We start from the raw sequence: 23,740 nt of genomic DNA on the forward strand, positions 1-23,740 counted from the left end.
ATGCACCAAGAGCTGATTGACTCACTCATAGCCACAGCGATTCAGTAGAAGATCAGCCTTACACCACACATAGGCAACATGAGGGCTTCATCCTACCATTAACGAAGTCAACATCAAAAGTCCTGTGGACTTCAAAGCATCAGGGAGGAGGCTTTTACCCTAGGATGTTTAGCAATGTCTCATAAGATATCCAAACAACTGCTCAGCTGTGGAAAGACAACTCTGCTGTAGTCATTAGTAGCACAAACTGCTTGTAATGTAATTTTACTATAAGCCTATAGCTGTTGAAGTTTTGGCCACAGAGCTATAAGTAATGGAAGATAATAGAAGGTCCAAAAGGTTCTGGTATCCTGCAGAAGAGCTATAAAACGCCAAAGCAATGAAAAAAAGTATATACTGACTTTATTTCATATAATAGCACGTTAAAACAAAGTAATTAGGAGATTTGGAAATAACGTTGTGCAACAGATTTTTTCTTTAGTTATTTCTGCCTCTTTCTGCTGCTTGTGTAACACATGTGCAGATTTTACTTGTATCCCTGTGGCTGAATTGTCTTGATCATTATCTACAGGATGGGACGTCTGTACTGATTACCAAGTCTAGCTGCAGGGCCTGAAATCATGAATTAAAACATAGATGAGATAAAGGAAAACACCAGCAATTGCATCACCATCTCTAAGAACAATGGCTTAGTTCTCAGTGCTACAACCCAGGGATTTACCACTCTGATCGAGAGGTCAGGAACCACTTACAACGAAATAAAGATTAGGGCAGCCCTTTTATCTATTCTGCCATCAAACCAGCAGCTAAGCGGTGAAAGTTTCCGTGAACGTGATTAACTCACACCGAAAAATCGCCCAACCAACCTGAAACGCGTTTCTCGAAGCAATTGCACCATCTGCTGATCGCGCTTGGAGTAGCGGCGGAGTAGAGCCGGAGTAGCTCTCGCTGGGAGCAGCGGGCTCGGCTGGGGCTGTTCGTTCCCCCTGGTGTCAGAAACTCCACTGTCTCCACTTCAGCCAGACCACATACAATCCCCCCATTTCCATGCCTTCCTGGGTAACCCTTTCCTTATCTTTTGACTCTTCTCATCCAGTTGCTTCGCAGCCCTTTGTACCCGGTCCTCACTTCTCTTCATCCTATTCACCCAGTTCTGGACACTATTTCCTTCCCAGCTGAGTCCTGCACCGTCCCACCAGTGGGTTGGAGATGGTGGAACCACAGGGTACAAGGACACAAGTCCCCCCTATCCTTTCTTGCTCTTTGTAAGGTACTTCTCAAGGCCCTAAAAGGGTGAGAACACTCTACTCAGAGAAACCACCATTTATCAGTTTAACTAATTGACAATTGAGTATAGCAAATTGATGACTGATTAACAGCTGTAGACTGATGACTGACAACTAGATTAAGTTAGATTAAATAATTAGATTAAATACTCTCAACCTATTAGCTGGGCATGCCCACACCCAGGATAAACCCCTTCTGGGTACAACATGAAAAAGCGATTTTCTTCTCCTTGAGTCTGAAAATCAAGCCTTACTTTAACCAAACAGCTCGACTATTTTCAAGCCATCTTTGCTTGCAGGTTTTTTTGTTTGAGCTTTTTTTGGTTGGTTGGTTTGGTTTGGTTTTTGTTTTGTTTTGTTTTTTCACCATTGCTGCTTTCAAGGAATCCAAATGCTAGTTTTTATTTCTTTTTGAAAGGTGTCTATCACAAACTTTACTGGGATCAGGAATATACATTGTGTAGGAGTATCTGAGAGGGAAGAGAACAAGTGAACCTGAGAGAGACAACTTGCCTTTTTTTGAGGAGACCAATCTTGCTTTCTCATCTTTATTAGAAGAACAAAATGAATTTTGAGCCAACATGTTCAAGACAGTTCTGAGATAAATTGCTGTCAGATAGTTATAAGTCTGAATGCAGGATCCAAAGATGTTTTTTGATGTAGGGAATAAAACTGTTACCAAATTGATGTGATATCCTCCCCATACACCCCAGTTGTTGTCCTATTTGCTCTCGTCCTGGCTGGAGCGGGGCTGGCCTTGCTTCCCATCTTCTTTCTCCAGTCCACAGCTGCTTCTTTCCTTTTTCCTTTTGGAAGAACTGGGCAATAAATGACTCTTCTTGGTTTTCAGTTGCTTCCAACAAGCACCCACGCTATTACATTCAAAGAACAGCTTATGTATAGAAGCTCTGGAAGGAAAAAGGAAGATATGGTCTGACTGCTGCTATCATGTCATTAACATATTAAAATTAAAAAAAAAACCGAGGAGATGAAACAGTCACCAGCATCAGGACCTGTTGCCAGGGAAATCACTACCAGTTACCAGAAGAAAGGTATTCCTTGGAAACAACAGCTTTAGAAACCAGAAGGAAGTTGCACAACTGTCAGTGGTGAGGGTGGCAGTTGTCATAACACAGCAGCAGGCTGGAGATGTGACCCAAGAAACGACATCTCATCATGTCTGAAACCCTCGTTATTACAGCCCCCCGGGGTTGCAGATGGTCTAACTGCATAATTACTAGGAATACTATCACAGGGCATTTTTCTTCTTATATTGCTTAAAAGTCCTTAAAAAGGATTAACAACCCTATGAAGAGGGTAATTATTATTTTCTCTACTTGACAAACCAGAAAAATGAGACGTTGAAACTTGAACTGGCATATGCAAAATACTCCGTGTTTTAATTCAGAGATCAGAGCTCCTGCCTTCAGGGTCAAGCTGCTGAATTACTTTGTATATTATGTAAATTGGATCATTTTAAAAGGAAGTTTAAAATGAGTCTTGACTCCTGGATTTTTCTTCTGGTTCCGTCGCTGGTCTATTTAACAAAATGCAAAAGGCATATGTAAATCCAGCCACACCTGCTTCACACTTACAATTGCAGCCTTTAATCAGCTCATGACTATGAAGCCTTCTGAGTTCCTACAACAAAAAATATTTAATAGCAAATATCATTGCCATTACATACACTTTTGTATTTATACAGAAGTATGCATATCAAGAATTGGGAAGTTTACTCAGGGGTGACAAAGCAGAAGGAAATGGGCAAGGGACTTTACAGAGTTTCTAACTCTATCAAGATATGGTAAACGTGGGAGATGTATTTCTGATTTTGCCTGGAAACAAAGCACATCCTACTCCCTACCCCTATTGCAATACGAGATTTGAAGCAACATCATTGAACATTCTGTTCTATAAGCAGCAAGAGTTTTGGTTACTACACGCTGTGGGAAAGATTCATGCTGCTTTAAATTCAGTTACACCTCTGATCACATGATAATGTGGAATTTCTGTTCTCTTTTATTCTGTATAAAGCATATGGTCTATGGACTACTCTAATATATCACTGTCTTCTGTAAGACAATGACAAATATCTGCCCTTTTGTAATTTGCTTTCTCATCTTTATTAGAAGAACAAAATGAATTTTGAGCCAACATATTCATGACAGCTCTGAGATAAATTGCTGTCAGATGGTTATAATTCTGAATGCATGATCCAAAGACCAACAGCTTTTTGACAGACAGGCAGAAGTTCTGTACTAGCCCTTTTTTGATCTGCTAGGTAATTACTCAGGCTGATAGAGTCTATCAGCACCTGTACATGTTATCTTTTGATGCAGTGAAAAATGCACAGTCCATACTATTCATGGTCTAACGCTCGAGCATGCTCTTGCATCCTGTGACCTGAGACCACTTCTAGAAACTCCAGGCTCCATGAACTTACATTATGTCAGCCTGGGCAGGATTCGTGAAAGAAAAAGCATCCTTCAGGCAGGCCTGGGAGGAGTCGTGCGTCACCAGAGACAAGGCAAAACTTGCTATGACGCGTGACTGGGATAAGCACGGCATGTGTTTTATTGCAGATCTGACATGCAGAGTCACGTCAGCAGATGCCGAGATGAGTCCCAGGATTTTACAGCATTAGCAAACGATTACTGTAGAAATAAGCATCGGCCAACATCAGGCTCACGTATGCTTGTGAACTTTTCAACTAGGGCAATCTGGTATTTCAGCACATTCAAAGTCAAAGACACACAGAACAACACGTAAGGAACTTGGGGTGATTATTTCTCACCAGTCAATCACCAAGACGAGGGCAAAAAGCTGCTCTGTCCTATGAAGTGAACACGATAACTGCAAGGTCTGTGGTGACGACTCATGTCCACAGAGTAGTCAGGGTGGGAAGCTCTCCACTGATGAGCATGACTCATGAGGAATTGAAATTTTTTTGCTGCGAGTTGGCTTAATGGTAATGTGAAAGTAAATATTCTGAAGACTGAGAGAGGCAACAAAAAGATTCTAGATCTCAGGTGAGAGTCTTTGACTGTGATCGATCAGCATCTCAAGGAAGAATTCACAGCTCTACAGACAAGGAATTCTTCTCAGCAGAGTAAAACATGAAACATCTTTTTTCCAGGTTTTCTGCACTGTAGGTAATCTGCACTGAAAATGTGAGAACTGAGGGCCTTCCAACACTCGTGGGCAGATGAAGATTTCCTGTCAAAAGGGCCTCTAAATGCAGTCACATTTCCCCTTGTTCTAGGACAAAAGGCACGAGCAGCTTCTGGGTGGCACATATATTGGTGGGACAGAAACTCCTGGTGCTGCATGCCCTACCGTTACCAAAAATTTGGCTCTGCCTCATTTAGCAAGTCATCAGCATCATCCATCAGTATAGTGTGATAACAGGTCATCGTCCCTCAGCAACAGCAATACAGAGTTATGAGTAATTGAGTATCTTATCCCGAGGGCTCCGCTGCCAAGAAGCACAATCTCTGTCCATGCAGGAGCAGGGACTGAGCTCGTCTCAGATGGAACACATAGCACAGCCATACCTGAGGAGCAGGACTGTCCATGGTCACATGAAACTTGGAGTCAGAAGCCAGCAATGCCACAGGAAAACCCAGTGAAAATGAGACTATTCCTTTATCATACAAAAGTAAAACCTGAAACAAAGCAATAAAAAACTAAAAAGGCTGCAGTAATCTCACTGTGGAGCAGCTGAAATCAGCTGTGGACTGGGAGGCACCGTGGCTGGAGAGTGCTCACATCCCACGTTTTGGTACAAATCAGGCATTCGCTGCACATTGAGCTGAAGTTTCCATCCCGAGTGGCTGATGCACGTATGGCCACCCTGCGAACCTGTGTTCTCAGGAAAGAATGTGGCGTACTGATGTAAACTCACACTTAGTGCAGTCCAAACAGAGCAACGATTTAAACCTTGTCTAAATTCGGGCCTGCGATTCCTGCTGACACAGAAATCAGCCCCAGAGCTGGTGTAGATATAGTGGTATAAAAATACTGCTAAATCAGTGGTAAAGGTGCTAAAATTTATTTCAGAAATTCAGGTAACATTGTATCAGCTAAAGCATTTTTTGCCTCCTTTTATGACTATCAGTTGCTTCTACCTGGACTGTCATCCATGTGCTGGCAAAGCTGTATTTGCAAAGCATTCCTAATGGAGGCAAGAGGAGAACAGGAATTTCAAACATAGCTGATCTCAGCTACCTCCTCTGTATCGGCCACTGCAAAGGATCCTATTCTTGACATTGAAGCTATTACTGTTTCATTTGTTATTATTTCAGCAAGAATATTGTAAATATTTAGACATTACAGTGCAGGCTATCATCCAAGCAAAAAAGACAGCTCTTCTAAACAGCTAGTAAATTAATGATACTGATAAAAAAGGCTTATTACAAAAAATTACCAGGGATAAACACTAAAGAAGCACAGAGAGGGAATGGTGCATGTTTAATGACTTTTATTTTCATAGGTTTTATTCTCCTCCCACACAGGCCCCTGGGCTCTGCCGCTGGCTCCTGGCTCCCCACCGGAGGGCAATGAGGGTCCCTGCAAAACCTCCCCTGCCTGGGAACTCCTTTTTTTCTAATCTAGCATGAGTCAGCCAGAACGGCCAAACAAATACGGGTATCACCTTTAAATCCTTACATTGCGAAATGGGCTAAATGAGGACACGGCACTTTCATAGCAGGAAGCCGTGGGGACGCAGCTCCCTCCTTCCCTAGCTACGCTCTTTGTATATATAAAAAACCCAAACCCTGATCAGTTCAGCTTTTAACCCTCAGATCCATGTCCCTAGCCCTCCCCAGCACCTCTTGCAATGCGTATGCAAAGCAGCGTGAATATGCTTGCTGAGATGTGGCTGCGTTTTTTTGGAAGGAATGAGGCAGGTAATATCCCACTGGTAAAGGCCTTTGCTGCTCCCATGCCATAGGTAGCTGGGAAGCAGCAGCTATGCTGTGTAAGCTCTGGCTAAATGGCACAAATCAGATTTCGCTTTCTTTAACACCACCTTGCACGGACACAATGCAGCTGCTGACTTCTGATGTGCTGCCAAGGCATGGCCGAGTGGCGGGGTGGCCGGGGGGCTGTGCCACCTTGGGGACCGGGCTGCACCCCAGTTGAAACACTCAGGCAGCTGCCAGCACCTCAGGTGGATCCCAGGGCTGTGTCTCAGCCCATGGCACGTGAAACACAAAGCTGTGGGTGCACCTCTTGCTTCCCCCATCTTGCCCTGCCACGCTGTGCTGTGGGGAGACCCCTTCCCTTCCCTTCCCTTCCCTTCCCTTCCCTTCCCTTCCCTTCCCTTCCCTTCCCTTCCCTTCCCTTCCCTTCCCTTCCCTTCCCTTCCGTCTCACCCTTGCATTTTGCCAGCGCAAAAAACCTCTGAAACAGCAAAATTCTAGAGATTACAACCCCCGGCAAAGTTTGCAAGCCAGAAGACTGAGGAGTCAGTTATGGACCTAAGCAGGTTCATAATAAATACACTTAAAAATGGTGGGAAGAAATGGGATGAGATGATTTATTCTGAGCTTTCCACACAGGTGGGACAGGAGAGGGGAGGTCTGAGGGACCTGCTGGTCCCCCACCCTGTGTCACCTCCCTGCCCCTCCAGCAGCAGATGGGCTGAAGACAGAGCTGCTCAGCTGCCCCTTCCAAGACAGATAAGCAAGTGCTATTTGTTTATTACTATGTTATTATTACATATTTTTTAAATTGCAGTCAGGTCCCAGGAGAGTGTGGGACTCTGGCAAAGAGAAGAGCATCAGTTATTTATCAAATAAGGCTTTAGATAACAGAACAGATTAGAAACATGGGAAATACTGGACTTGCCATTTTTTCTGTGTTGATTTTTACATGCTTTCTGTTTTTCCAAATACTGTATTTATTACTTTTCCCAAAGTATCATACTGGGACACAAGAACAGGAAAAGAACATGGTCATATCACTACTGTGGTGTGTATATATATATGTATATTTACACATACATGATTAGGTATATGTTTACATGGTAACTTCTAGTTTACCAGCTTGGCATTTTTACCCAGTAACCTTCTGCACAAGTGTGGGAGAAGAACGGAGAATTTGTTATCCAAAATACGGTTATTCTAGAGCACTCTGCAGGTATTAATTTAATACACGGGCAGTTTAAGTAGAAAAGAAAATCTAGAGAACATTTTTCTGCAAAAGTGTATTTAATGCTGAATAGCAATAGTTTAGCTTCTAATTTGAAATCCTCCTCTGCTTTTATTTGCCCTTTTATTTATTCAGGGTTATCTGAAATATAATTTCATCTGTCTAAACAATACCAGCACAAATATTATACCAAGGCCTTATAATCTTGCAAAAAGCTTACAGAAAACTTTAATTTTATGCTTGTGAACAGCATAAACTGTTTTCAAATGGGCCACTAATACACAAATTGAAGCTTGTATGTAACTTCATGAGTCACGTTCTGCAGCTTTTTTCATCAGGCAAAATCCCTACTGGACTGCAAAGAGGAAAATCATTGAACAGGAGAAACTATTTTTTTCAGCAAACACAATGATGAAATCAGTTCTTTCCATTAATTAATACTGTGGAGTTTATGCTGTTTTACAATAGGGCAAAGGCTTGAAGAGGAGTCTCAGATCTGATTTCCATTGTGCCCCAAGACCGTAAAAGGTAAGATTCAGCTGACAAAATAATAGATAAAATGGTGAAGAATTGAAGGAATGGAAACGGATGGTAAACCAGAAGACTAATTTGATAGCAAATCAGTGAACTTCAAAGTTCAAGCTATCTAGCCTAAGAAGAAAGACATATGAGGCAAATATGTTAAAAAATCAGAAAATATGAAAACTTGGCATACACGACTCAAAGCACAGGGCATGTATTAGCCTAAGGGACCATAAAATAGTCCAAATTCATGAAAGGAGGTGTTTTTTAAGTGAGCTAGCAAATCTGCACTGAGATTTCTGTGAACCCTTCAAACTTAAATTTTACATTAACCTTTTTTGCGTTTAATGAAAAATCTTTATTTTTAAATCAATGAACAATAAAATTAATTGATACAAAGCAATTTTAATCCAAATTATTGCACTCCATCTACCTAATTCTTCTGACAAACAAATCAGACTTTCCAGCTGCAAAGCTCTTGAGGAAACAGGCACAGGTTATACGAACTACAAGCTCACAAGTAATGACACCAGAGAAAATTGTTTTGATAGTGACACAAGACACATTCACCCTGATGATACGATACTTTTACAGGCAGTTCCAAGTCAGTGCAGTCACAACTAGAAATCACCCTGATGACTGCTGTGACCTACACACAGACCATGTGTGTTACGTTACACTTACATAACAGGGTACGTGAAACTCCCCACGCGATTCACAAGAACCCTTCTCAAGACAACCCAGCGCGAGGGGAAGCATCCACCCCATGGGGAAAGACGACAGAAAGACGACGTGATGTCGCAGTGTAGAGCTGGGCCTCACAAAATATTCTAATGATTAAGAAACCAAACATAGTAATGATTAACAACCCCAAATTTAAGCCTGTCCGAAGCCACCACTGCCTTCCACAGTCAGGCAAAGTTACTAATTTTAAAGAATGTGTCATCACAGTTATGGTTGTTTTCATGACAATGAACCTTAGACGCACCGTAGATTTAGAGCAAAAATGTGTATCTGAATCAAATGAAAACTTCAGAGCATGGGCACTTCAGTCAAGGGACTTTGCTAACTGGGTAGGAATTCTTATCTTGTGAGGATTGATGAGTGTCAAAGTCAACCCCAGAAAACCACACTGCAGCACACGCAGGATGGGGATGATGGTGATAACAAGAGCTCTGTAAGTCAGGGAAAATGATAATGTCTTTACTTTCGCAGTTCTGATGAATGTGTGGGAAAAGCAAATAAAGCAAAATTCAAAATACACACAAATGTGCATGTCCAGACACACGTGCCCGCTATGCAACCATGAGCTGATGATCCCGGTTAGCGGTGTCACCACCTGGGATACAGACAGGGCCACCTGTTTGTCACAGGCAGGTAGCCCAGCAGGCTGTCCTGGATGTCCCACTGCAGGACACACTGACCACAGAGGTGCCAGCAGAACTGCTGCTGCTCCCGGACGTACGGACAGAAGCAATGTCACCCGGGAGGTTTGTCCACTGCCAGAGGTGGAAGGTCCACAGGTCCTTCCACAGGGCCAAACACAGCACTTGACAGCTCTGGGCTATGTGATTGCTGGATCACCAATACCACATGAAGGAGGGTGTCGGCTCGGTGATGTGATCCTCCCGGCAGGGTTAAATCGTGAGAGTTTGAGCAAAATCTACACAATAGTTATGTTCTTGCTGGGGATGCTTTTCTCACCAAAAGTAGGAGCCAGAAAACTAAACTCACTGAATTTGGATACCTGGAAACCTGGAGAACAGAACTTCTCTACAGATTGGGAAAGAAATGTGTGATATAATGTTGCTGGGTTTCCAACATCGAAGAACAGAAAAATTCTGTGAAAAGGGAGTAGAAGAGTCAAAATTTTCACTGTTTCCCTCTGCTGCCATTCCCAAGATACCAGCTACAAACAAGGAAAGTAAGAAAACTGATAAAAATATGGAAAATATCTGATTAATCTCTTCAATTTTACTATATTATTGTAAAGGACATTTTATGAACAATCTCAGAGATGCCATTTACAAACGAAGATGGCCATCGGCCGGCGATGTTAAAGTCCTGCTTCTCTGAATCATGTTCAGTATTTTACTGAAACTGCTGAATAGCAACTGAGATTTTTTTAACAGCATCACTTCTCAGCTTCTTCCATAATGTTTGACTTCTGAGCAGTCAGATGGAATTTTTTTTCATTCTTTTTAAAATAAATCAATATGAAATGTGACTGTACACCAACAGGATTGGTACGATCATAATAACAGAAAGGAAGTGGCTGAGAGCTAAAAATGAAAGAGTTCAGGACAGAAACAGAAACCCGAGTGATTGTGGGAAAGGACATCAGATTCAGGCTGCGAGTATAAACTCAGATGAATGATAAATTCAGTTTCAATGGCTTTCCCATGGTAAGTTTAAGTTAGCTGGTTCTGAAGCAGAGGTTAGGCTTATTTGAAATGACACGAGAAGAAATCTGTGAGAGGAAGAACTGAATTTCTTGTATAGAATTTGCCTCCTTCTCTAGAACAAAATTGGAGTTTTTTCCTGCATTGGCTACAGTAAATAGCATTACTAAAAACACGGCAGCTTTTACTGGTAGTAAAGAAGGAAACTCAGAGGCAGCATGTAAAATGTAACATACATTATGGGAAAATGATGACACAGATGAACCTTCTGAAAGAGCACATTCTCCTCTCGATGTGAAAGTGCTTATTGGCTTTGCGGTTTTGATTCTTTCTAGAGAAAAACACGCAGAAATAGTATGGAAAAATGAATGACGCTGTCAGGACATCAATATGAAACAGAACTGCGTATCTTTGCAATGAAGAGGTATTAGAACAGATTTCATTTTGTCTCACTATGTTCTGACACACTCCCCTCATTTATATCTAGATTAAATGTATCTATTTGGCATCTGTTATGTTTCAACACACGTGTTTTTCTCTGCTTATATTTTTTAATTGTCCCTTAATAATTCTTCATCCAAGGCTTCCTATCACTAAAAGGGGAATACTTTCTTACCTTTGAAAAGCAGCTGAAGAGAGCTCGGTAACATTATTACTGCTAAGAAATAGCAATTTGCAGTGTATTTCTGAGCCAGATAAACATTCTGGAATTTTTGATAGATGAAAATCAATAATTTGAGCAAATATTAAAGTTTAAGAAATGTTAAACGAAATCTACAGCAGTTTCCTGGTAAGTGGATGTTTTGCTTTATTCAGCATTTTATAAAGGGCTCCACTGAACACATCTATTAATCAGGCTATAGGGATTTTTCTTCTTTTTAATATTGAATTAGAAGATTATTGGGAGAGTGTGGCTTCTACAAAGATGAGGCCAGTCAATTTATTAGCCAGGGGTGACAAACTTGGTAAACTCACTGTATGCACTTCCTTTTACTTTACTGAAAACCAAACATGTCACACTCCCCTATTTAGATCACAAAAAGTACAAAAGTGAGACAGAGAAAAGGAACAATTGGTAATGGGGAAATGTTTACAAATCTTACTGTAAAATATGATTTGGACCTCTTTGTATTACAGCTTTGATACAGCTGTATTAAGATGTAATAAAGATGGAAATAACTTGTGTTTTGAGAAGGATGTCAGTCCAATAAAAATATACAGATTACCAGAATTTGCTGGTTTCATTTCTTGAAGCCCACTGAGAACTTTTCTCCACTACGAACCACTACGGATATGCTCCTGTAAATAATGAAATGCTGTTGACTGAAAGTAAATAAACCCACAGGCTTGCTTTCTTGTGACTAATCTACCTTGAAGGTTTTTCATTGGTCATTTTCTTGCTAACACCCCTACAGTAATCTTCCCATCCTTCTTGCTATGTTCTTTTTTTTTTTAAATGGAGAAATGTAACCAGAAAGTGACCCTGGAACTCATAGTAACGTGATCTTTTTATCTTGACTTCCAGCTGCGTGGAGTTAGAACCTTGATCTCTGGTGCCTGAGTGACACGAGAAGAGCCTGTGGAGCCCTGACCCGTTAGTGAACTATCTGGGTACTACTGGAGTAGAAATTGATTAAAAAATATTAGCAGGGCGCTTTCAGTTTCTCTTCAATGCAGTGACTCACAGGATTTCTGAAGTAAATGGGTGCAACCTGTAATCTTTTGGAATGAAAACTGTTTCAAACAGGACTCGATAGTTGTTGGCAGATTGAAATATACTGACTTAGGTTGAGCTGGGATATACATGAAATAAATCTGACAGCCCAAGCTCAATAACTATCTATTTATGGCTCCAGAGTAACTCAAAAAAACCATGAGTACTCTGAACAGAATGAGGGACTCAACTGAACGTACAGATTGATACACTTTATCTTCTAGATTTCTCCAGTATGTTATATCAGTGTTTTACTACATTTGCAGAGACTGTACATTATACACCGCGTGTGTGTGTGTCTAACTACAACAATACACAACCAGCTCCTATGACTGTAATATAATTTCTATTCCTATACAATCTTTTATAATACCATGGAAACAAATTTTTACTTTGGAATGTTTACATGAAAAAGATTCTTCTTTTAAAAGCCTTGTAATTAACTTTCAGGGAATATCTGCATTTACATGGCAATGACACACCGAGGCAACAGGATGTTCTGTACGTTGCAATGACACCGGCGGGCATGTTAGTGGATCTGGAAGGTGTCTGAGATGGACAGATCAAAAGGAATAAAAACTAACAGCTTGCCCTTACAAAGATCCTGAATTACGGAAACACAGGACAGATCACCCTAGCAAACGGCACAGGAGTAAGAAATGGCTGGACCTCCATGCCCTAAGAAATACCTGATCGCACAAAAAGGAATAAGAAAAACCAAAATGCTGAAAAGAAAATGCAAGTGCTCCCCTCATATTTTTTCACCTTGCTTTCCGTTTGCTGTTGGTAATGGGAAAGAAGCACAAGGTGTTCCAGCCTTACCACCGAGCAGTGTTTTTCTGCAATCATCAGCTGCATGTGAGTAAGCGGAGCTATTTTTACATCCCCAGCTGCCTCACGCAGCAAAGCCATCACACAACTGCAGAGTCATGCACAGCACGGGGAATCGCTCCTCGCGGTTTGCAGCATCACACGAACGGGAAAGCCACACAAACAGTGTCCTGTAAATATTCAAGAGGCAATGATTAAGTCTCAGTTTCAGACTCCATCCTTACCCATACCAAAATGTTCCATGAAATTTTCCTGTAGCGCCACTGACATGGTTAAGTCCAGATTCAGTCTGATCTCTTTTGGTGGTGAGAACATTTCAGAAGTCACGAGTACAGCTGTGATAGCCACTTTCCTGGCTGACACATCAAGAGCTGAACTGGGGACCTCCAGAACAAGAAATGTGAGAGTCTTGAGCACTGAACCCTGATGGCTCAAACTGCCGTGTTACAGCTTCTGCTTTTCCTGCATTGGCTCAGAGACTTCAATACTGTGTTTTGCTACACAAATACAACTGAAAACAAAGTTCAGAACAATGCAAACTGTAAGAAATCAAATACCATGTCCTACAGCTACACCACACCTCATTTCCCCAGTAAGTGTCTAGGAAGTGATGCACCTGGCTCATTAAATAGACAATAAATAGCCCGACTGTTGTATGTAAACCAGTGTGACACGAGAAGAGATATGCAGCTAAACATTAACGTGACTCACAGATTAACGTGAAAGTTGAGTGCATCCAAGTACAGAAGTTCTTCACAGAGGTGTGCTAAGGGAGCCCGGCATCACTTATGGAAGGATATGCACAAGGCAGGATGTCACCGCATATATTCTGACCTCCCCACAGAAGTTTATGGATGTTTGACATCAGCTTTTAGAATTTTAAATGGCAACGCTAGAAGAGTGCCAGTGATAAATGTTGACAATCCTCTCAGTATATACAGGCTAACAATTTTCAAGCACATGGCAAATTTTCAGCTTTCACTTCTCCCAAATATGGTGCAACACACAGACTTCAAACAAAAAGCAACAGCAGACATGTGAAGTAATCCAAGCTTTTCTTGGGGAAAATAAACCAGAGAGAATGCCATAAGTTTATTTCTGTTACTCTATGCTACTAGCAGCAGCTCAGATACTATGATAAGCAATCTCCTTATAAAGATTTGGCAATTTATTCCATTATGAAGCTGGTTTGCTCCTGCACCCTCACCTCCCAGTTACCCAGTCTACTTCTGTATTAGCATGCTCCTGGGTGCCTTTTGGGGACAAAATATCTTTAAGAGCATAGTCCAGGGGAGTATTTGCTCAATGGTCAGAAAATATGGACATGATTTCACTAATGTTTTTCCTCTTCCAGTAGCCTCACTAGCAGCCTCTTATGAAGGGTGTGCTGAAAGGAGGAGTTATATGCCCAAAACTATGTGCCAGGGCATGTGCTATGTGCCTCAGGCTATATACACAGAAATCCAGAGAATACAAATCAGTACTTTCATTATTTTGGATACCTTAACAAAACAAACAATACCCCACCTTCAACACCTCGGGGCTGTAGGAAAAGCTCTGAATCCAGGGTCTTAAGATGGTTCATCCTTAATATTTGTAGAGACTTTCCAACACCAGGGAGCTTTAAAGTTCTCTGGCTACTCGTGTAAAAACTAGGGATGTGAAGCAAAGGTTGGCTGTGTCTCCATACAGTGTTTAAGCTATGTCAGATTTGTGTGATCCATCCAACACCTGGATGCTGCATCACACAGCCTGGGAAGCAGCGCAATCTACCAGCTTGCCTTTCAGGGATGAAAGATGGGTGAAGGGGGCCTGTTCTCGAGGCCTTTTGCTACAACCCCCAGCACTACAAGCCTCCACACCATTGCTGGCTACTTTTCTCTGCTTCAGTGAAGGAGGGAATATATGGAAAAACAGCCTTTTTGAATGCTATGCCCCGTATCAGTGGCAAGATGGCTTCTGCATGTTAAGCAACAACATCACACTTCAGATCATCACCAGCCATGCATGCATACATGCATGTATTTGCATCAAGCACACGCAGTGCAGATATTTCCCAGTTTGCTTCCATACGAGTTGCTACATGCGCACGTCTTCCCATCTTCTGCAAGAATCAAACAACATCGTATTACTTTCAAAATAGTGATGCACCTGCTGGGAAAATGAAGTATGTCTCTCGCGCAGATTTGAAATCAAGAACCATAAATGGCAGACGTATTCAAACTACTCAGCATCGCTCTTCTGAAGTAACAGCAATAATACACTTTTGCCAGTCCCCATCATATTGAGCACGCCATGCTTTGAGAAAAGGATCGCCTCCCCATTCCACCACTTCACTCTGCCACATCTCACGATGCATTTCGCTAAACCTGTCCAGTGTACAGACAAGGCAAATGGGGCACCGTCCCTGCAAGGCTGACTCTCTCAGGGGGCTGGGGAGAACTGTGGACATGACCCATTTCCACACACAGGGAAGCCTCTGTACAAGGAGAGGAGCAGAGGGATTTGGAGAGGTGGGCAGGGCCCTTTTCCGCTATCTGCGCTCATGGATCCTGAAGAATCCAGATTTCTTTGGAAGACTAAGGCCGTAGCAGGACAGATACTGACCAAATCAGCATCTGGCTGACTCCTCTAGCAAGGCTCACAGCATTTGCACACCAGGGAAGAACAGCCCATGAACTTCCAGGCAGTCCCAGCAGCACCCCAGGACAAACCAGCTCCATACTGGAATGGCAGCAAGGGGTTCACAAGCTGCACAAAGAGCAGGGACAGCACCTCACTGCTCCATGCAAAAGCGTCTCTTCTTTCCAACAGGGCACCTGTAGGAGCACAAGGCTCTCAAGCCGCCAGGAAAATCCTTTTCTCACAGCGGTCCTCACACAACGCACATGAAAGTCAGTTTCTCAACTCTGCCTCTGCCCAAGCACATAAGATCCCTCTTCTGCAATCCCACCTATAGGCTGCTGCAGGAATAAATACATTGGGACCACCCTGGGGTTAACAGCACTTGGAATGTCATGTGCTCTGCCAGAAGAGCTACAGCAAAGCCATTGACATGACAGGTATCATTGTTGCCTTGTGGCAAAACCAAAAAACATCCTGCAGTTGTTATGGAGATGTGCAGGTAAATTTGGAAGGCACTGCTCTGGCAGAGTCTGGTTCCATTTGGCTTATATTGCTCTGCAGGAATGTACTTCTCAGAAGTTTGCTGAGGTTGGAGACATGACTAATGGAGATGGGAAAAGGAGAGGCTGGAAAATCTATTCCAGGTGTAATCGTCGAGTTTAGATTGACATTAATCCATGAGTGAACCTTGGAAAGAAAAAATTTTGTTTTCAGGGTATTCTAAACACCATTTTTTCTATTAGCCATAGCCATAAATGAATTCTGATCCTATTTTTATCAGACATCACATCTACAAAATTGCCTGTGTATTTGTACTCTTTTCCAAAGTCTTTTCAGTGTTTTGTAGCTCAAGCATTTTATGCTTCTTCAGCTCACGGTCTTTTGATTTTATACACAACTTTGAGCAAATCTCTTGATAACTTAATGCTTCGGGTTTCCCCATTCAAAACGGGGAAACAAATCCTTGCCTGTTTCTAGTAAATGAAAATTGCAAGACCCATGTAAATGCTACAAAATACTGGCGTCCTCCCCAACCTCTTTTTTTTGGAGTTATACTTTGCCACTTCTTGCACTCCTTCACTTCCTTTAAGTTTACAAGAAACCTATAATTTTGCCTACAGGAAAGAACCATGAACCAAGAGCCGGATTCATTATCTGGCAAATTCATAGCTTTTCTTTCATTCTGAGACACTTCCTGGAGAGATCACAGGAAATAAAGAGAGCGGACAGATCATGTTTCGTTTTTTAAAGCTGTTGGGTCAGCTAATGGCCATCACCATCATTTCAGAAGCTGAAACAGGCATAATTCCCTGTACCACAAGTGTAAGTTCTTGTGCCACACGGTAGTATCTCAGACAAATTTAGCCAAGAAAAATAGCTGCAGTGGCTTTTTTCAGGAGTTATCACTTTCAATAAATACGTGGTTTTCTTCGTATGGTTTGCCAAGTTAATCTTCTATAATCCACACATATCTGTAAATCCACATTAGACTCATTTATTGTGCTAAGGCTGAATTGATACTGGCATGCAGACTCCTTGGAAATACTATTTTTTCACGTTCCATGAATTCTTTTCGAGACCAGAAAGTGTGAAAATGCCCGTCTACTTCAAGTGTGACGGACGACTCTTCTACTGTTATGAATATGCTTACTCTTGCTCGTGACAAAAATATATTGAAACAAGAGCTGAAGTTTCAAGCAGGTGACATCTATATGGCATTATTTCTTCAGTCTAAAAAACACTACATCAATTACTTGAATTTAAAGCTGCTGAAAGCTGCTTTTCCCTCTCCTGCCAGGATGATTGATGGATTTTCTGCTTTATAGATGGAGCTCCAGAGGAACATTACCATTTCCATTTCTTGCCTCTCAAGTGGGTGCTAATCGGAATTTTGGTAAACGTTGCTATTTATGTGGAAATGGCATGGTGTGTAGGAGGGGAGTAAATGGCGTGGCAAGGATGCTTCCACTTTCTTGTTCCATTCACTGAATTCCTCACAACCCTTCTTTGACATTCCAGTTCTGAAAACTATTTCACCATCTAGTACCAAGGACATGCTAAGAAGCCTCCAACATTTCTTTTTTCCTGATTTATGTATAGAATTTCTACTCAACTACAATTTCTTTTGAGGTTCCCAGTAGCCTTAAGAAATTACCTTTCCCAATCATCCTTTTAAAACAAATATTTAAAATAAAATTTTAAAATCAAACATTCGTCTAATCAAACTCTAGAGGTCTGTTTGCCCTCTAGGTCAGAAAAGCTAAACATCAGAAATATGTAAACTGATTTTGTTGTAGTTAGAATGAATGGTCTGGATCAGAGGCACCGTGCAGCCTGCATTCTGAAGCTCCATTACACAACATTAATGCATAAAACAAATTCACGAACAATTAGGTTTTCACCTGAAACCTTTTGTTTCCAGCCTTGCAACTGAATGCCTGGCATATATATGTTTTGTTTTGTTTTCTTCTCCTCAGTTCAGCTTTAAAATTGCCTGCATTTTGTGGAAAGGTGAACAGCAGAAACCAGAAAACTCACCGTCCTCTATACTAATGAAAGCAGAAAATTCAATCAGTATATATAGAATCCCTAAAGAATCTGTAATATGGTTCATATGTTAAGAACGTCAGAGTTGGGAAATGTTTCCTGCAACCCCAAAAAAGGATTGTCTGCAGTATTTCAAAGCATCAGTTCTCAGGAAAGTATGTCCTATAATAAATACAAGGCAGCATATCCTGCGCTGCCCACCAAAAATAGACAGATGCAGGCTAACCCCTAAATTTTGTAAATTACGAGCTCAAAGAAGTAACTTGCTCCTAAGTAAGAGTGGCAGCTGTACTGGTCTAAGCCTGTGAGTAGGAAAACCGTCTTCAATTGTTGACAACTTGTGTTCAACAAACAGAGCTTTTTGCATTCCTGTAAATAAATTACAGCTCAAAGTCAGCTATGTCTTAATACAGCTTCTTAAAGTACCAAGAATACTGCTTGAACTTCTTGGATCAAGAGACAGCATCAGCAACAGAAATAAAATCCAGACCCCGTGAACTGGTACTATTGTGCCATGGGAAAACAGAAGAGAAACTGCAAAAAGTAAATATATCCAGAAGAAAATAAAGCAGGGCCTGCAATATCTAAACACTTGGTGCAGCAAATATCCAACACAGGACCAGTAAGCATGCACAGAAAGGTGATTTGCAGAAAAGATCTAAAGCTTTAAAGAGTAAAAAGGCATAAGAGAAGCCTATTGCCTAGATATGGACCTGAACTGGTCTAAAGCAGGGGTGTCAAGCTCATTTTCACCAGGGGCCACATCAGCCTCACGGTTGCCTTCCAAGGGCCAAATGTAATTTTAGGACTGTTTATGCAGTCTAGTCTAAAGACTTGTGAGACATACATACATGTGTATATCCTGCTTCTCTACCAACCTGCATACAGATGAGACTGAACCACCTTAGTCCAAATAAACGTGAAAGAAATATTTCTTGGGGAAAAGCAAGAGGACTGCTTGGCATCTGACCAGTGTCACAGCTCTTCATTCTGGTTATTTCAGCCTTACTGTGATCTGGAACACAGGTCCTGGGCCTCTGCCCTAAGTATTAGAACACTTTTGTTTTTGACATCCTCCAAAGTTCAAACCATGAAAAAAAAAACCCAAACCCCCAACCAACCAACCAGACACACACACGGGAAAAAAGCTTACATTATAAATAAATTAAAAACATTCTATTTTGCCTAACTACACTACGTATTTTCATGTGTATAAACAGAAAACAAGACTGAAAGAGGAACATTGTGATCCAAATCAGAATCCTAACACAGAGAGATGGCTACATACTTTTGTCACTGCAATGAGTTCACTTAATTTCGGGAATCCTGAATGCCCTCGAGCTAACCTCTCAATGAGTCTGCAATTCCAACTGTAAAATACGTTGAACATTAAATTATCAGAACATCCCATATAGGAATGTATATAAAGGATGTTTACCCCTTCCCATGGAAGAAGTGTAAACATGACTGCAGCTTATAATTATCGTTAATCTATGAGTCACAGAAGCATAAACATTCTATTTGCTCAGCATGGAAACTGGATTCTCAGATGCACGTAGAGCTCCAAGGCGCGCATCTTTTGTAGCGGCGAGTCCATCAGATTATTTCATTGGGGAAAATAAACTGTTACTTGTTTTTACTCCCCTTCAACAGCAAGGGAAGTGTGAGCTGCTATTGATTGTTTTAGCCTACAGCAGCAAGAGAATCACTTGCTAATTTCTATTCAGTTCTACTTAGGTAAATGAGCTCAAGGCAATGGAACATTTCCTAAGTGTGATTATGTCATGACTTATCCTCCAGGACAATTAGTGGTGACTTAAGACAATGGGGAAAAATACAGCTTGATTGGCTGAACATCTGGAGTTCACAGGTAGAAAATACAGGTTTTTGCAAATTCACCATATGTCACTATTGGGAAGTGACAGTACCCTCCCCCGCCACCCCAATATGTTTTATAGTTTTGTCCACACAGAATTACTTCTAAACATAGAGTCTCACTCTTATATTAGTTGCACTAAAGTTAGAGATATAACTACTACATTCTTACCAACTCTACAAATAAATCATGTTTTAAAATGATTTTTAAATATAGCTATGTCTACGCACACTTAATCTAACCTAACTATACAGTTCACCTTTCCTTCTTTGTGGTTTCCTAACATCTGCTTAATTTCCTTTTTGTTTCTAGGTAATATCTGACCACTTTTGTTCATACACTGTATGACACTTCTCACACATTATAATAGTTGGTTTTGATGTGCATAGAATTACTTATTCAAAATAACTTCGTTAAGATTTCTTTAACAAAATCTAATTTGAGGTTAAACTTTTCTCACATGGTTTTAATATCCTGTTACATATTATACTGAGAAATAGTTAAAGTGAACTTCACCTTGTATTTCAAGTTGAGACCAATAAGGTATGGAAAAGGACGTTCTTTCCTTATATAAAGTAGTGCAGAGCATACCTGGTGTTCATGCAACTATTTGCTGACTAGAATTACAGTACATAATAAGCCTTAATTTGATTGTCTAAAACCAAAAAAAGGACAAAGGTGCCGCTACACAGACCAGCTGCTTTATCAGGAAATCAATGAACGGCACACAAGAGGCAATCCAGGAAAAGCCAGGTACACTCAGAAACACATCTTGAGTGACTCATTCTCTGGCACCAGCTTCTGTTACTGAATTCCCAGGAATTCCTCTGTATTTCAGAACTGACAAAAGGAAACAGTCATCTAAGGGCATTCCTGAGAACATACGGGATCAGTTTCTTACTCAAGACTTACGCAGGACAAATTTCCCTTAAGTCAGTGGTGTTTTCCTAGGGGGAGTGCTGGCTTCATCCAAGTTTTCAGTAATCAGATGCAGTTCTTGATTTTAGTATACTGATAAAATACTACAAATAGAACTGTATTATAAACTACTCCATTTGATAGCTAACTAAATTCCCTGACCTTTGGTCTAAGGACATTGTTGCCCCATCTGCAGACACAGGATTGCTGAGTTTCCTTGCAGTTTACTGTTTGAACTGGCAGGAAACCAAACAGATTTCTCCACTATGTAAGGAGGACAGAGACCTGCCTGAGTGAGTCCAGAGGAGGCCATGAAGATGATCAGGGGCTGGAGCTCCTCTCCTGTGAAGACGGACTGAGAGCTGGGGTTGTTCAGTCTGGAGAAGGCTCTGGAGAGACCTCATAGCAGCCTACAGGTACCTCAAGGGGACCTACAAGAAGGTCGGAGAGAGAATTTTTATAAGTGCTTATAGTGACAGGACAAGGGGTAACGGCTTTAAACTGAAAGAGGGCAGATTTAGATTGAAAATAGGGAAGAAATTCTTCACAGTGAGGGTGGTGAGACACTGGAACAGGCTGCTCAGAGAAGCTGTGGATGCCCCATCCCTGGAAGTGTTCAAGGTCAGGTTGGATGAGGCTTTGAGCAACCTGGTCTATTGAAAGGTGTCCCTCCCATGGCCAGGCGGTTGGACTAGATGGTCTTCAAGGCCCGTTCCAACCCAAACCATTTTAGGATTCTATGATATGATCCTACGATTACTAGGGCTTCATCATACCTTTCTACAAAATATTTTGAGAGTCAGCAAAAGCAATCTTGCTCCAAATTTTTCACTTAGCTCTGGCTGTAGCATAATGATGCTGAAAATATAAAATGAAGCCCATGTAGTTCTTCCACTTTTCCTATTAATGTATATGACAACTATGAAGTGCGGGCGTGTTAAAGCTGGAACTTCACTTTCTTCAGAGCAAAACCAGCGTCTTAAGGTTGTAGGATATACCCGTGTACAAGTAAAAAGCAAAAAAATTGTATTCTCTCAACTTCCACACAGATTTTTCACTGTCCTTAATCACAGGGTATTTACATTATTTACAAGATAAAATAGCAAATACACCGTAGACCTGTACCTTAGGCAAGTGTTTTCCTCCTAATCTTTCGGATAACCCTTTCTAGCATAACTGGGGTGACAAAATAACAACCCTCCCCCTTGAAAAAGCTGAATTGTAGGATAATTCATGTCAGGAGGGACCTCAGGAGGTTTCTGTCCCAAACTCCTGCTCAAAGCACTTCCAATATTTGATTACACTTACAGCGTTTTTTCCTTAGATTTGGATGTAAGTTGAAACAATAGGTTGCAATCATTTTTCAGAAAGACTGAAATTTATCTTGCATTTCATACACACCAGTATCATAAGCTTTCCAATCCATCACCAGCAGAACTGAGCGTCTCGACTTTGAATTTCAGTATCTTCTCATTTCATCATGTTCTGATTCCTGTAAATTCTTCATTGCTGTGCCTTTTTACCCCGACACCTACGAGCAGCTACGGTGCTAACGCAGGAGGCTGCTCTATCACACTGAGGTGATTTTCACTTGCTCTGTAACTGGACAGATGTGCTTCTCGGTCCAGAAACATCTCCTGTGGTTGTGCTGAACCTAGTGCAATAAGGCTGTGTGCACATCGAAACCACTGTGTTATATACATTATTATATACATGCATACATATATGCACAATAAACATTATTTCAAATAATAATCAAATGTAACCTAGGCTTTATTTTTGTACTGGTTTAAGGCTTTTTTCCTCCCAAGTTGTTCTACCACAACAACAGTACGGACATAACTAAACCAATCCAAAAATACTCGACATCAGGCCAGCTTACCGCACTCCCCTCCTCCTACGAGAAGTACTACACCAGTGTAAGCTCTGGAACAGCAACACCCTTGGTTGGCAGGTTCTGTGCTGCTGATAAAGGTTATTCACCACAGGGATGGCAACAGGTGCCCGGTTGTTCAGGGTCAGGCGCCTGGTTTTACTCCAACTCTCATCTCCATGTGCAATCCTGAGGATATAAACACCAGCTGGTGAAACGAATTCGAAAACTTCGGTCTCTTTTCTAAGCAAGTTTCTCCTCAAAATCTGCAGAGGCGTGCAGCCTTTGAGGAGCGACGTGCTGCTTTGCCCCAGCCCAAAGCCTTCCTGCGGCTACCGATGCAGACCCAACACACTGCACAGGGTTTTCCGGGCGTTTTTCCACCGCTTTCCCCGGCAAACCCGAGGCCGGACCCCGCAGCTGAACCTCAGGCTGAGGCCGAAAGGCGGCGGGCAGCGGCCGCCCCTGCGGCCCGCGGGGCACGGGCCGGCCCGGCCGCCTCCGGGGCCTCCCGGGCTGGCGGAGCGGCCGCGGGGGTCGCCGCCGGGAGGGAAAGTCCCTTCTGGCTGCGGGGACTTCCCGCACCGGCTCTTGTTGGGACGCCGCGCTCCGGGGCTTTCGCAACGCGGCGCCAGCGCCTCGAAGCACCGTGCTCCCCCTGTCCGTCCCTCGGCGGCCTCCCGCCGGCCCCGCCTCCACCGAGCCCCGCCTCGTTGTGCCTGGAGCCCCCTCAGCGGCCCCGCGGAGCCAGCGCGCCCCTCAGCAGCCTCGCCGCCCGCTTCCCTCGCTCAGCCCGGCCTTGCCCCCGTCCCCTCAGCCGCCCCCCGGGCTCCATCTCTCCCCCGCTCCGCTTCCCTCCCCCGCGCAGCCCCGGCCGCCGTCTCTCCGCCCCTCGCCGGGGTTCCCCGCCCGGCCCTGCCCCCGGGGCCGGCCCCCGCCGCCCTCCCCGCCGCGGGGTTCCCCCTCCGCAGCGGCGGGACGCGGCCCGGC

General features: G+C 42.4%; 1 long non-coding RNA gene across 1 annotated transcript; it reads right to left on the minus strand.

The window, feature by feature from the left end:
- Window positions 1-1,768: 1,768 nt before the first annotated feature.
- Window positions 1,769-23,422, minus strand: LOC135988562 (uncharacterized). Its single transcript, XR_010606170.1, has 4 exons — window positions 22,760-23,422; window positions 22,279-22,545; window positions 21,163-21,308; window positions 1,769-2,194 (listed from the first exon to the last, which is right to left on the minus strand). It is a non-coding gene; the product is annotated as an uncharacterized LOC135988562 (long non-coding RNA).
- Between the last annotated feature and the right edge of the window lie 318 nt (window positions 23,423-23,740).

This window comes from Caloenas nicobarica, chromosome 4 (assembly GCF_036013445.1).
Source record: "Caloenas nicobarica isolate bCalNic1 chromosome 4, bCalNic1.hap1, whole genome shotgun sequence".
NCBI lineage: Eukaryota > Metazoa > Chordata > Aves > Columbiformes > Columbidae > Caloenas > Caloenas nicobarica.